The sequence below is a fragment of the Rutidosis leptorrhynchoides genome, chromosome 2 (assembly GCF_046630445.1).
Source record: "Rutidosis leptorrhynchoides isolate AG116_Rl617_1_P2 chromosome 2, CSIRO_AGI_Rlap_v1, whole genome shotgun sequence".
Taxonomy (NCBI): Eukaryota; Viridiplantae; Streptophyta; class Magnoliopsida; order Asterales; family Asteraceae; genus Rutidosis; species Rutidosis leptorrhynchoides.
Window position 1 is genome coordinate 701,258,326 of NC_092334.1, and position 13,326 is coordinate 701,271,651.

Consider the following 13,326-nt stretch of genomic DNA (forward strand, 5'->3'; position numbering starts at 1 on the left):
GGCCTCGGATTCACGAACCTCATAGAAGTAGTCCTAAAAAAATGCCCAAGTCCAGGTTTAAACCCGCGACGCCCCGCTAACCTGATAACATATTCAAACCACTGATCTGCCCCTTACTTTCTGTTGAAATTCATTCCTTAAATCTTTTTAACCATAATCATTTCAATTATTTAATTATGATCATCTTATTATCATAACTTCATTATTATTATAACATGGCATCATCATCATCATCACTACATCACTATATATCACGTTATCATATATCATTATCATGCTCACAACATCATGACCTCGTCATCATCATTATGATTATTTTCATCATTATCATAACCAATTATCCTAATCATGTTTAACCATTATCTTTAGTCTTCTAATCATCATCTCTTGGAATCATCACGCATCATTAATCTTCTACTACCATCTTCCTCGCTATCAGTATTTCATTATCACCATCATCGCTTACCAATATCAATCGTATAAATAAAAAAAACAGCCATGTAGCTTTTACGGCCCAAACACTTGCGGTCCATTAATTTAGAACATGGTCCATTAAACTAGGAACTCAGCCCAATTACTACAACCAAGTCCACGGCCCACAATACAAATCCTTTATCCCAATAGCAAAAGAAATCCAGTGCAAATTCCTTTTTGGGACGTTAATAAAAAAAAAAAATTATTTGCACGTGGAATTTTTAAAAGGAATTAGTGCTCTATCTTTTCACCTCTTGTACACGTATTACTTTCATCATCATTCTTTATCCTTAACATCATAGTTAAATAATAGAAACAGAAGATAAATAATCGAAGAAGGGTGTTGGCTTGGTGAAGAAGGCTATAATTATTGGGTTCGTTTGACAGAACACGTAAACGAAAGAGTAAAATATAAATGATGGTTTGAGGTGGGTTCGATGGTCATGGTGGTGATGGTGCCGAAGGTGGTTGTCAAGGTTTAAGGAGGTGGTGAAACATGTTGATCATGGTGGTTGTGAGGTTTCAACGAAGAGGTGGATGATGTAGGTGTTGGTGGTGGTTGTAATTTAAGAGAGAGAGAGAGAGAGAGAGAGAAGATAAATGAGAGAGATAGTAGTGATATGGGTTTCGACTTGGTGAGAGTGTCGATGAAGGTGTTGAATCGAATCAATATAAACAAAAATATATAGTGAGTGGTTTTGAGGTGGTTGTTTGGGTTTCCGGTAACACAACACCACATCATTTAACGATGGTGTTATTGGCATTCAATTTACGGTTTATGTGGTATTCTTCGAACAGAAGCAAATGGCGACAACAACAGTTTGTGTTCGTTCAAATGGTTTTGCAAACTGTCTTCGTTGGTGCGTGAAAACGTTTTTTTTTAGGTGATGGTTCATGATGGGTAGCAGTCGGAGGTTGAGGTGAGGATGGTTGAAAAGGTGATGAAGGTTGTTGTGTTTTGGTGGTTTAATCGGGTTAAAGAAAAGAAAGTAAACAAGGTTATGGTTTGGTTTGGTGATCAACAAAGATGTTGATGTTGTGTGATTGTTCTCCACAGAGTACAAGAGACTACTAGATGTATGATATATTCTTTGATTGATGATATATTCAATATTCAATGACGGTTTTGATGGTAAGTATAACTAGTAGCAATAAAGAAATAAATGAAACCAAAAGTGATGGTAGCAATGAGTGGGTTAAGTTGGTATATGTCTTTCATGGTTATATTTATTCCAAAAAGAAAGAAAAGTGATAGTAGTGATCAAGATGTATATGTCGTATATATATAATTCTAATCTAATAATAATAATTAATAATTAATAATTAATAATTAATAATATAATGTAAATCCCAAACAAAAACGTGCAGTGATGAATTGCTCCAAAAATCAAAAAGTAACCAAGTGGTAATATGAGTGTATTATTATGCACTGCATCTATAATGCAATTAAAACAAGCACAGTAAACATCATGAATTCAACATTTAAATACTAAAGCAGCCTAAGTTTGTTTTTAATCTAGCGACAGTTTTCACGGACTAGATTTCGTACCCCGTTGATAATTAGTGGTGGATAAAAAGTGTTCAGAAAATTTCCATATTTTTAAATTAACTATATTTATTTATTTTAGTCATTATGGTATAAAATTCGAACATTAATTTAGTAAATAAAAATTACATCAACTGTCCCTCTCATTTATGGGTGAAATATAAAAAGTGTTAAAATTAAATAACTAGATCCCAAATGCATTTTTAGTAAGCCTACAATTTATAGAACTTACTTCCGGATCACCGTTTATTTTAAAATAATATAAGTTTGAATTTAACTTGCTTAATATCAATCGGAACAGCAAACGAGTATTACAATCATTTAATATTTATTCTTAATATACTTTATTTATATATAGAGATATATTTTAAATAATAATTATTATAATATCTTATTTTTATTTTATTGCATTTTAATAACAACAACATCTAATACTTCAAATTATATTTCAAATTATTATTTATATATCCATACACACATATCTATTTACCATTAATGGTTCGTGAATCGTCGAGAGCAGTCGAAGGTCAATTGAATATATGAATACAGTTCAAAATTTTGAGACTCAACCTAACAGACTTTGCTTATCGTATTGGAAACATATAAAGATTATAGTTTAAATTTGGTCGGAAATCTCCGGGTCATCACAGTACCTACCCGTTAAAGAAATTTCGTCCCAAAATTTGAGTGTGGTCGTCATGTCTAACAATAAGAATGTCTTCATGACGAATATGAGTTGATAAATATAGTTTTATCATCATTGAGTAATATGGATAAAAATAACTCGATTATTCGGAGTGTACGAATGAAGCTATCACCAAAGAGTGAAATAGGAAAGTAAAAATTCATCTTAACTTTTGACGTAGTCATGGTTGAATTTAGAAAATGAGGTGCGTCTTAACTTTTAACGTAGAGGGTTGAATTCCGGAATTCAAGGGATTAAAGAAAATCTTCGAAATCTAAAAGATTTGATTCTTCGGCGAATGAGGAAATTAAGATCTTTCTAATTAAATACTATGATCTGCTTCGATTACTCTGTCTGATATTTTCATTTATAAATTAAACTCTTCCGTTCCATTATTCTCACCATTCCCATACTTTCCTTCTTGTTTCATGCATTCAAAAGATTCTGAAAATGTTTAATCCAGTTCTGATCCTTGTCCTCATCCTTACTATCACAACAATCATTCTCCTTTTCCAACTTCCACCAGAGGAATCTGCTTTCTTCTACTTCGCCCTTGGGATTATAATGTTTTTAATTCTTCCCTGTATTTATATTGCTATAAACATTGATATATACGGTTTGTAATTTATGTGTTGCTATCGGGATTTATATTCTCCCTTAAATTTCAAAGCTTTATGCTTTTGTTTTCTCTTCCCAACTTCAAGTCAAGCGAATAATGGTCCAGAATTTGTAGATATAGAGTTTCGAATGATTATAATGTTCTAAGTAGGAAGGAACGTGATAGCACGATTTGATTTTTAAATTTATCAACATCACGGAAGATAGAACCATCAAGAATACATTTTCTTGATGTGTTCAGGAGTTGAGTAGAATGAAAGAGTTATGTAACATGGCACATGATGACGTTATGATCTGTGAATCATCACGTCCCATTAGAAACTCAGCATGACTTACTGTAATATAATCACATTGATCAAGTGTCATTATATTATACTAACTCATGCATCAGTTCCCAACACTACTTCAAAAACATTCATAATTTAAACTCGAATTTTTTTTTTAAAGAAATTTAGAAACTAAAGTAGTTTCCTTTATGATGTAATATAGATAGCATGAAGAGATAAATAATTTCGGACGAGAATATTTATGAAAATATCTTCAGAAATATCGAAGATATTTATGATGATATTTTGGAATTTCTAAGTTCGATGGTTGATGAGGAAGATTTTCCGCAAGATTTTAACATGAGTACGGAGCAAGATATTCGTTGAAGGTTTCATCGGATCCAGAATTACCTGGATTCTTTGAATATATGGTATGGTCCTTGTATTTGTCCTTGCTCTCCTTCGTGGTTAGCTCAATCCGTTTTCCAGTTTCAACTTTTCTGAGCTTTTCCAGCATACTATTGTTTATCATCAAACTTTCGATGATTAAGGTCGTTTACGGTTGTCTATGGTTTCTGCTGCTTCATTCAACTTTTTCAACATTTATAGTATTGATTTGTGACTGAGTGCTTTTCAGAATTTCAGAATGAGAGATCATAATTCTAAGAGATAAATGTCATACATATAACTGTTGATGTAGATATGCTGTGAGTTTTCAAAGTACTGATTGCTGATTCCCGATAATTGGTATGGTAGTTCTCGTTACAAGATGCGAATGATTATATGATAGGGTTTCAATGAATAAATATAATGTTTTGTCAGAGAGATTCAAGTCAAGAAGCAACGAGGTTGCTGGTATGTCTGCTGGTAGTATGGTGGAATATAAAAGAATTCTCCGGTATCAAAAGGGTAATTGTGTATATCTGGATTATAGTAAAGCCACTTCGAATGAAAGGTCAAAGCTGACTTGCTGGAGCTGTGACAAAATTGGCTACTTTGAAAAGGGATCGCGAAGTTATTTTTGCTAATAAATGTCAAAGGATCTGATGCGGCTATGTGTTAAACTTTTACTCAATTGTCGAGAGTTTCTCAGGTGCGATACTATATACATAAATCTTTCCTTCCGTAGATGAAGTTCGGTAGGTTCATCCTCTCATTTGAAGTGTTTTCAGGAATTATGACAAGTTTGAACGCAGATCGTAATCGTCAAGATACAATGAGGTTTAAGATGAAATTAAGTGGCAAACTTGAAGAATTGTTTAGTTTCATATGTTATAATCAATATTTTAATTCATTTTAATTGTCCAATGTTGGTAGTCCTCAGTTGATAGTCCACAGTTAGCAATTCAATAATTCATATATAGTTTAATATATAATATTCGAATTAATTAATACGTATCGTGACCCGATATTTAAAGTGCGTAAAATAAATATAGAAATTAAATGACGATAAATAAAATTGTGAGAATGTAAATTGCGATAATTAAATTGCGATAAATAAGGTGTAATTAATTAGCTGGGAACAATTAGCTCGGAACAGTTAGCGTGGATTCTTAACAAAATTTCTCATAGTTAATTTGTTTGTTTCTAACAAATTTTATTTTGTCAAATGTTTCCTTCATTATGCCACTTGATTTTTGATAAATCAAAATCCAAATATGAAATTGGATGGATATGGTTATTCTGTGGTGAATCAGATTCGTATATCGGTGGATGTAAGTAGGATAATAAATGACCGTTGAATTAGCTTCAAAGAATGTACAGTGTAACCTATTAATGTGAGATCTAAATATTCCTCGGGTATTACCTACCCGTTAAAATATTTTCACCATTAACAGTTTGTACGCAAAAAAAATTTTAATTACAATTCTTATAAAAATATACTTGTATATATATTTTCTTCAGATGTAATCATGGATTTAATGAGTTAATATGATATTAAACTCATTTGATTTACGTTGGAACAAGAATATATAATCTCTAAAACATTAGAGATTACATATTCGCCATGTTGAATGAAGATAAATGATGTAGAACGTCATATAGAACGATGATTATTCTCGAGATACATAATGAGATGTTGAGGCATGTGATGTTGAAACTTAGGTTGTTGGTGGTACTGTTGGTGCCGGTGATGTTGTTGAAGCTGGTACGTTTTGCACCAAAATTTTCCAGAATCATTACTCATGCGCGAAGCTCATTGACTTCTTCGATTACTCCGGGATGATTGGCGGTTCGAACGAGCGGATGAATAGGGTTTAGGATTTTAGATAGAATATAATCGTGGCGAGGTATTCGGGAAATGAGAGAGAAAATAGTATTACGAACAGGTTCGCCGGTAAGTGCTTCAGGTTCATCGCCAAGAGGTAAATTCGGTTGGTGAAAGGGATCGCCTTCTTCGCGTCTCCATTGATTAAATCAACTACGAACCTATTAGATGAATTGGGAATGACTGATTGGTTGATTCATTCCGGTGACGCTGATAGGTGAAACTCCATATCGGAATAGCTGTCGGAATCTGAGGAATTCGAACTGGTTGAGGGATTCATCTCGTACGATCAGATGCAGGACTTTTCGATAAGAAATAGATTATAGGATGTAGATTAGTACCCTGCAATACATAATTTACATATGCATATATAATACTAAAATCCCATAAGTTACGGAGAATTCTACGGAAGCTGTCAGGCAAAGTCTACAGTAACAGATATGCTAAGATATGAATTTATCTATACACTGTCTATGCATTAGAGGCAGTAAGACGTGTCTAGACTTTAAGATAATAGGCAAGTAATTTCCTAAGGATGATAAGCAGATGATTTCCAATGATAAGCAAAACTTTTGACATGCAGACACGGCCGAAGTCCAGACTCACTAATGCATCTTAACGACTATTAGGTAGACACACTAATGCAAGACCTGGTTCACTAAGACCACCGCTCTGATACCAACTGTAGAGACCCGTCCTAATCCATCTGGACGAAGTCACCAACAACTGGTTCCATTGCAATGATCGACTCCAAATACTGTCTTTAAAATGAGCAAATGCACAGCGGAATGTTTCTTTTATACCTGAGAATAAACATGCTTTCAAGTGTCAACCAAAAGGTTGGTGTGTTCATTAGTTTAACATAAATAATCATTTCATAATTTTAATAGACCACAAGATTTCATATTTCCATTTCTCATAAACATACGTCCCATGCATAGAGACAAAATATCATTCGTATGGATTGAACACCTGGTAACCGACATTCACAATATGCATATAAGAATATCCCCATCATTCCGGGATCCTCCTTCGGACATGATATAAATTTCGAAGTACTAAAGCATCCGGTACTTTGGATGGGGCTTGTTGGGCCCTATAGATCTATCTTTAGAGTTCGCGTCAATTAGGGTGTCTGTTCCCTAATTCTTAGATTACCAGACTTAATAAAAAGGGGCATATTCGGTTTAATAATCCAGCCATAGAATGTAGTTATAAGTACTTGTGACTATTTCGTAAAACAGTTATAAAAATTGCGCATGTATTCTCAGCCCAAAAATATATATTGCAAAAGAATTAAAAAGGGGAGTAATGAAACTCACGCATATAAATATTATAAAACAGTTAATAAAGCATTTGCATGTATTCTCAGCCCAAAAATGTAAAGACTAAAAAGGGCAAATGAAACTCACAATACTGTATTTTGTAGTAAAAATACATATGACGACATTGAACAATGCAGGGTTGGCCTCGGATTCACGAACCTCATAGAAGTAGTCCTAAAAAAATGCCCAAGTCCAGGTTTGAACCCGCGACGCCCCGCTAACCTGATAACATATTCAAACCACTGATCTGCCCCTTACTTTCTGTTGAAATTCATTCCTTAAATCTTTTTAACCATAATCATTTCTATTATTTAATTATGATCATCTTATTATCATAACTTCATTATTATTATAACATGGCATCATCATCATCATCACTACATCACTATATATCACGTTATCATATATCATTATCATGCTCACAACATCATGACCTCGTCATCATCATTATGATTATTTTCATCATTATCATAACCAATTATCCTAATCATGTTTAACCATTATCTTTAGTCTTCTAATCATCATCTCTTGGAATCATCACGCATCATTAATCTTCTACTACCATCTTCCTCGCTATCAGTATTTCATTATCACCATCATCGCTTACCAATATCAATCGTATAAATAAATAAAAAACAGCCATGTAGCTTTTACGGCCCAAACACTTGCGGTCCATTAATTTAGAACATGGTCCATTAAACTAGGAACTCAGCCCAATTACTACAACCAAGTCCACGGCCCACAATACAAATCCTTTATCCCAATAGCAAAAGAAATCCAGTGCAAATTCCTTTTTGGGACGTTAATAAAAAAAAAATTATTTGCACGTGGAATTTTTAAAAGGAATTAGTGCTCTATCTTTTCACCTCTTGTACACGTATTACTTTCATCATCATTCTTTATCCTTAACATCATAGTTAAATAATAGAAACAGAAGATAAATAATCGAAGAAGGGTGTTGGCTTGGTGAAGAAGGCTATAATTATTGGGTTCGTTTGACAGAACACGTAAACGAAAGAGTAAAATATAAATGATGGTTTGAGGTGGGTTCGATGGTCATGGTGGTGATGGTGCCGAAGGTGGTTGTCAAGGTTTAAGGAGGTGGTGAAACATGTTGATCATGGTGGTTGTGAGGTTTCAACGAAGAGGTGGATGATGTAGGTGTTGGTGGTGGTTGTAATTTAAGAGAGAGAGAGAGAGAGAGAGAGAGAGAGAAGATAAATGAGAGAGATAGTAGTGATATGGGTTTCGACTTGGTGAGAGTGTCGATGAAGGTGTTGAATCGAATCAATATAAACAAAAATATATAGTGAGTGGTTTTGAGGTGGTTGTTTGGGTTTCCGGTAACACAACACCACATCATTTAACGATGGTGTTATTGGCATTCAATTTACGGTTTATGTGGTATTCTTCGAACAGCAGCAAATGGCGACAACAACAGTTTGTGTTCGTTCAAATGGTTTTGCAAACTGTCTTCGTTGGTGCGTGAAAACGTTTTTTTTTTTAGGTGATGGTTCATGATGGGTAGCAGTCGGAGGTTGAGGTGAGGATGGTTGAAAAGGTGATGAAGGTTGTCGTGTTTTGGTGGTTTAATCGGGTTAAAGAAAAGAAAGTAAACAAGGTTATGGTTTGGTTTGGTGATCAACAAAGATGTTGATGTTGTGTGATTGTTCTCCACAGAGTATAAGAGACTACTAGATGGATGATATATTCTTTGATTGATGATATATTCAATATTCAATGACGGTTTTGATGGTAAGTATAACTAGTAGCAATAAAGAAATAAATGAAACCAAAAGTGATGGTAGCAATGAGTGGGTTAAGTTGGTATATGTCTTTCATGGTTATATTTATTCCAAAAAGAAAGAAAAGTGATAGTAGTGATCAAGATGTATATGTCGTATATATATAATTCTAATCTAATAATAATAATTAATAATTAATAATTAATAATTAATAATATAATGTAAATCCCAAACAAAAACGTGCAGTGATGAATTGCTCCAAAAATTAAAAAGTAACCAAGTGGTAATATGAGTGTATTATTATGCACTGCATCTATAATGCAATTAAAACAAGCACAGTAAACATCATGAATTCAACATTTAAATACTAAAGCAGCCTAAGTTTGTTTTTAATCTAGCGACAGTTTTCACGGACTAGATTTCGTACCCCGTTGATAATTAGTGGTGGATAAAAAGTGTTCAGAAAATTTCCATATTTTTAAATTAACTATATTTATTTATTTTAGTCATTATGGTATAAAATTCGAACATTAATTTAGTAAATAAAAATTACATCAACTGTCCCTCTCATTTATGGGTGAAATATAAAAAGTGTTAAAATTAAATAACTAGATCCCGAATGCATTTTTAGTAAGCCTACAATTTATAGAACTTACTTCCGGATCACCGTTTATTTTAAAATAATATAAGTTTGAATTTAACTTGCTTAATATCAATCGGAACAGCAAACGAGTATTACAATCATTTAATATTTATTCTTAATATACTTTATTTATATATAGAGATATATTTTAAATAATAATTTTTATAATATCTTATTTTTATTTTATTGCATTTTAATAACAACAACATCTAATACTTCAAATTATATTTCAAATTATTATTTATATATCCATACACACATATCTATTTACCATTAATGGTTCGTGAATCGTCGAGAGCAGTCGAAGGTCAATTGAATATATGAATACAGTTCAAAATTTTGAGACTCAACCTAACAGACTTTGCTTATCGTGTTGGAAACATATAAATATTATAGTTTAAATTTGGTCGGAAATCTCCGGGTCATCACAGTTATAGTAGGTCGGATGTTGGTAGGAAGTAGCATAATATTCTTGTGGGTTTTGCATATATAAACCAACATTATGGCGAAGCCAATCGCCCCTGTAATTCCCCCACCTTTGGTCATACCTTACCTCCCTATTATGCTCGCGTTGTTCTTTTTGATATTGGTTAAATTGTTGCCTTTGTTCCTCATATTGGTTATCCCTGTGTTGATAACCTACCCTCATATCATGAAAACCGGAAATCACATCCTCCAACTCTTCTTCCCTTGACCTTTGTATCCGCCTACGCCTTCGCCTTTGAGCTTGTGGTAACTCTTCTTCAGTTTCAGGTTCTTCCATGCGAACCTCTTCCCCCGCTTCATCTCTTCCAACACCGCTACCACCCGCTTCATGATCATGGGCACGTAGTGGTTCGTTTACCCTCGGGACAAATGGAATAAGCTTTTGATGATTGTTGTAACTCAAAAATTCTGCATTCAGATAATAAGTCTTGCTTAAAGGCTTCATTGTTGTACTGTTTGGAATCAACCGAGAGAAATCGACACCAAAATGCCTGGCAATTTGGGTGATGTAATGCCCACCAACAATCTGATTCAACCCTCTATCTCCCCGCGAGTTGTCAAGATAATCCGCCAAAGTAGATGGAATGTCGACACTACTTTGATTGTAGATTTTGTCTACAAGAAAAACATCTTAACATGTTACCTTATTTGTGCCATGTTTTCTTGCATTAAACGTACATGCAACTAGTCGATGAAGCATTCTTTTGTCTTTATCATTTATATCGGTGAGCTTGCTTCGGCTAGGGGAGAATTGAGTGTCACTCATATCGTTCCAAAATGGGTGTGGATCATAAGAATCATCATAATACTCAGCTGACCGTAAGTAAGCATTTAGTTGGGCATCATCTAGCTCGATATACATATCAAATAGTCGGGCCAACTCAATTTGACTAAGTGCCCGATCGATCCCACCTAAACGAAATCTCATGAAATTTTGATTTGTCGGGTCCATAATGAGATCAAAACGTAAGGATGCTATGAATTCTTTGCATAATTCAGGGTATATGACATCATTGAATCCCATAATTCTTTCCCATGCCCTGACTGTTATTAGCCTTCCAGTTAAAAGACGGTATTTAACCTCCAACATTCTCGACACTCTATCATATTCCCTTGCTTCAACCAATGGAGCCGGGTCAAAATACCAAGTGGCATCACATGTTTTGTTCGCTACCCAATTATATGCACTTACGTAATCCGGATGATCCCGGACATAAGCTAACCAAACCCTTGGATCATTTTGATCCGGTGATCCTTCGGATGAAGATTGTCGTTCATTTGGTGGAGAATTTTGTTCATCCGAAGAATCTTGTTCTTCTCGGTATCGGTGGGAAGGTTCTTCTTGTTGTTGACTTGCCCTTGATCTAAAGTTGTACTTAGGCATCTTGATTTAGGCTTTGATTTGAGAAAAATTGGTTAAAATTGGAAGGATTGAAATTAGGGTTTGGAGTGTTTTAGAGTGAAAGAGAGAATGAATCTGCACTTTTGGGTGAGGAGTGAGTGAAAAACGAGTGTGTGGTTATAAAGAGGAGATAAAATCGTGGGCCCCACAAAAATTTAAAGCAGATCCGAGCAATATTTAAGAGTGCGCCAAGCGCACACTTCTGGGTGTGCGGTGCGCACTAGCGATCTGAGCTTAAAAACCTTCTGACCCAGTTTTTTCGCGTTTGGTCAGTACAGTGAGGTTGGTAACAGATTGGTGAACGTAATGGCATTCAACAAAAATTAAAATCACTAAAAATCATGTAATTCACACAAAAACCTATTTTTAACATTTGTGAAGGTTTTAAAAACACGAGTCGCTTCACCCAACTCTTCCCCCAAACTTAGGTAGCTTTGGGGTTGAAAATGAGTTTTACCTCATCTTCAATGTTCATGGGTCCGTCAACATATAGTTTGACCCTGTGTCCGTTTACCTTAAACGTATCACCCTTCGTATTCCGTAATTCCACCGTTCCATACGGAAAAACCTTGTTAACAACAAATGGTCCCATCCATCGGGAGTTGAGTTTTCCAGGGAAAAGTTTAAATCGTGAGTTGAATAGTAAAACACGATCACCTTCTTTAAAATCTTTCGGATTCTTAAGACGGTTATCGTGCCAAACTTTGGTCTTTTCCTTGTGTATGAGCGAGTTTTCATAGGCGTTATGTCTCAACTCATCCAACTCATTTAGTTGGTTTAAACGAAGGTTTCCAGCGTCTTAAAGATCGAGATTACAAGTCTTAAGAGCCCAATGTGATTTGTGCTCTATCTCCAAAGGGAGATGACATGCCTTCCCATAGACTAGACGGTAAGGTGTGGTTCCAATAGGAGTTTTGTAGGCGGTTCTAAATGCCCACAAAGCATCGTCAAGCTTCATTGACCACACCTTAGGATTGGATCCAACCGTTTTCTCAAGGATCCTTTTAAGTGCCCGATTCGTATTTTCAACTTGCCCACTTGTTTGTGGGTGATAAGATGTAGAAATTTTATGGGTTATCCCATATCATTTTAACACCTTTTCTAATTAAGTGTTGCAAAAATGGGTACCACGATCACTAATTAAAGCCTTTGGGGTACCGAACTGGGCAAAAAGGTCTTTAAGAAAAGTTACAACGACTAGTGCATCGTTTGTGGGGAGAGCCTTTGCCTCAGCCCATTTTGATACGTAGTCAACGGCAACGAGTATGTATTGGTTGGAATGAGATTTTGGGAATGGTCCCATGAAATCAATGCCCCAAATATCGAAAACCTCACAAACTTGGATTATGTTTTGAGGCATTTCGTCTATTTGACTAATCTTTCCTGCCCTTTGGCAAGAATTGCATGATTTACATATACGGTGGGCATCTTTAAAGATGGTAGGCCAATAAAAACCGGCCTCATAGACTTTTCTCCCCGTGATTTGGGGTCCGAAATGTTCACCAGTGGGACCAAGATGACATTGGAGAAGAATTTGATTGCATTCTTCCCCGAAGACACAGCGACGGATTATCCTATCGTGACACCATTTGAAGAGATACGGGTTTTCCCAAAAATAATAATTTAAGTCACTGAAAAATTTCTTTCGTTTTTGATGTGACATACCGGTTTCTAGGAATCCACCCGCAAGATAGTTGGCAATGTCAACAAACCAAGGATCATCAATTTTCTCAATTTTTATGAGATTTTTGTCCGGAAAGTTATCTTGGATAACAGTCTCATGGAGAACCTAAAGATTCGGGTTCTCTAGGCGAGAAAGGTGATCGGCAGCTAGGTTTTCGGCCCCCTTTTTGTCTTTAATATCAAT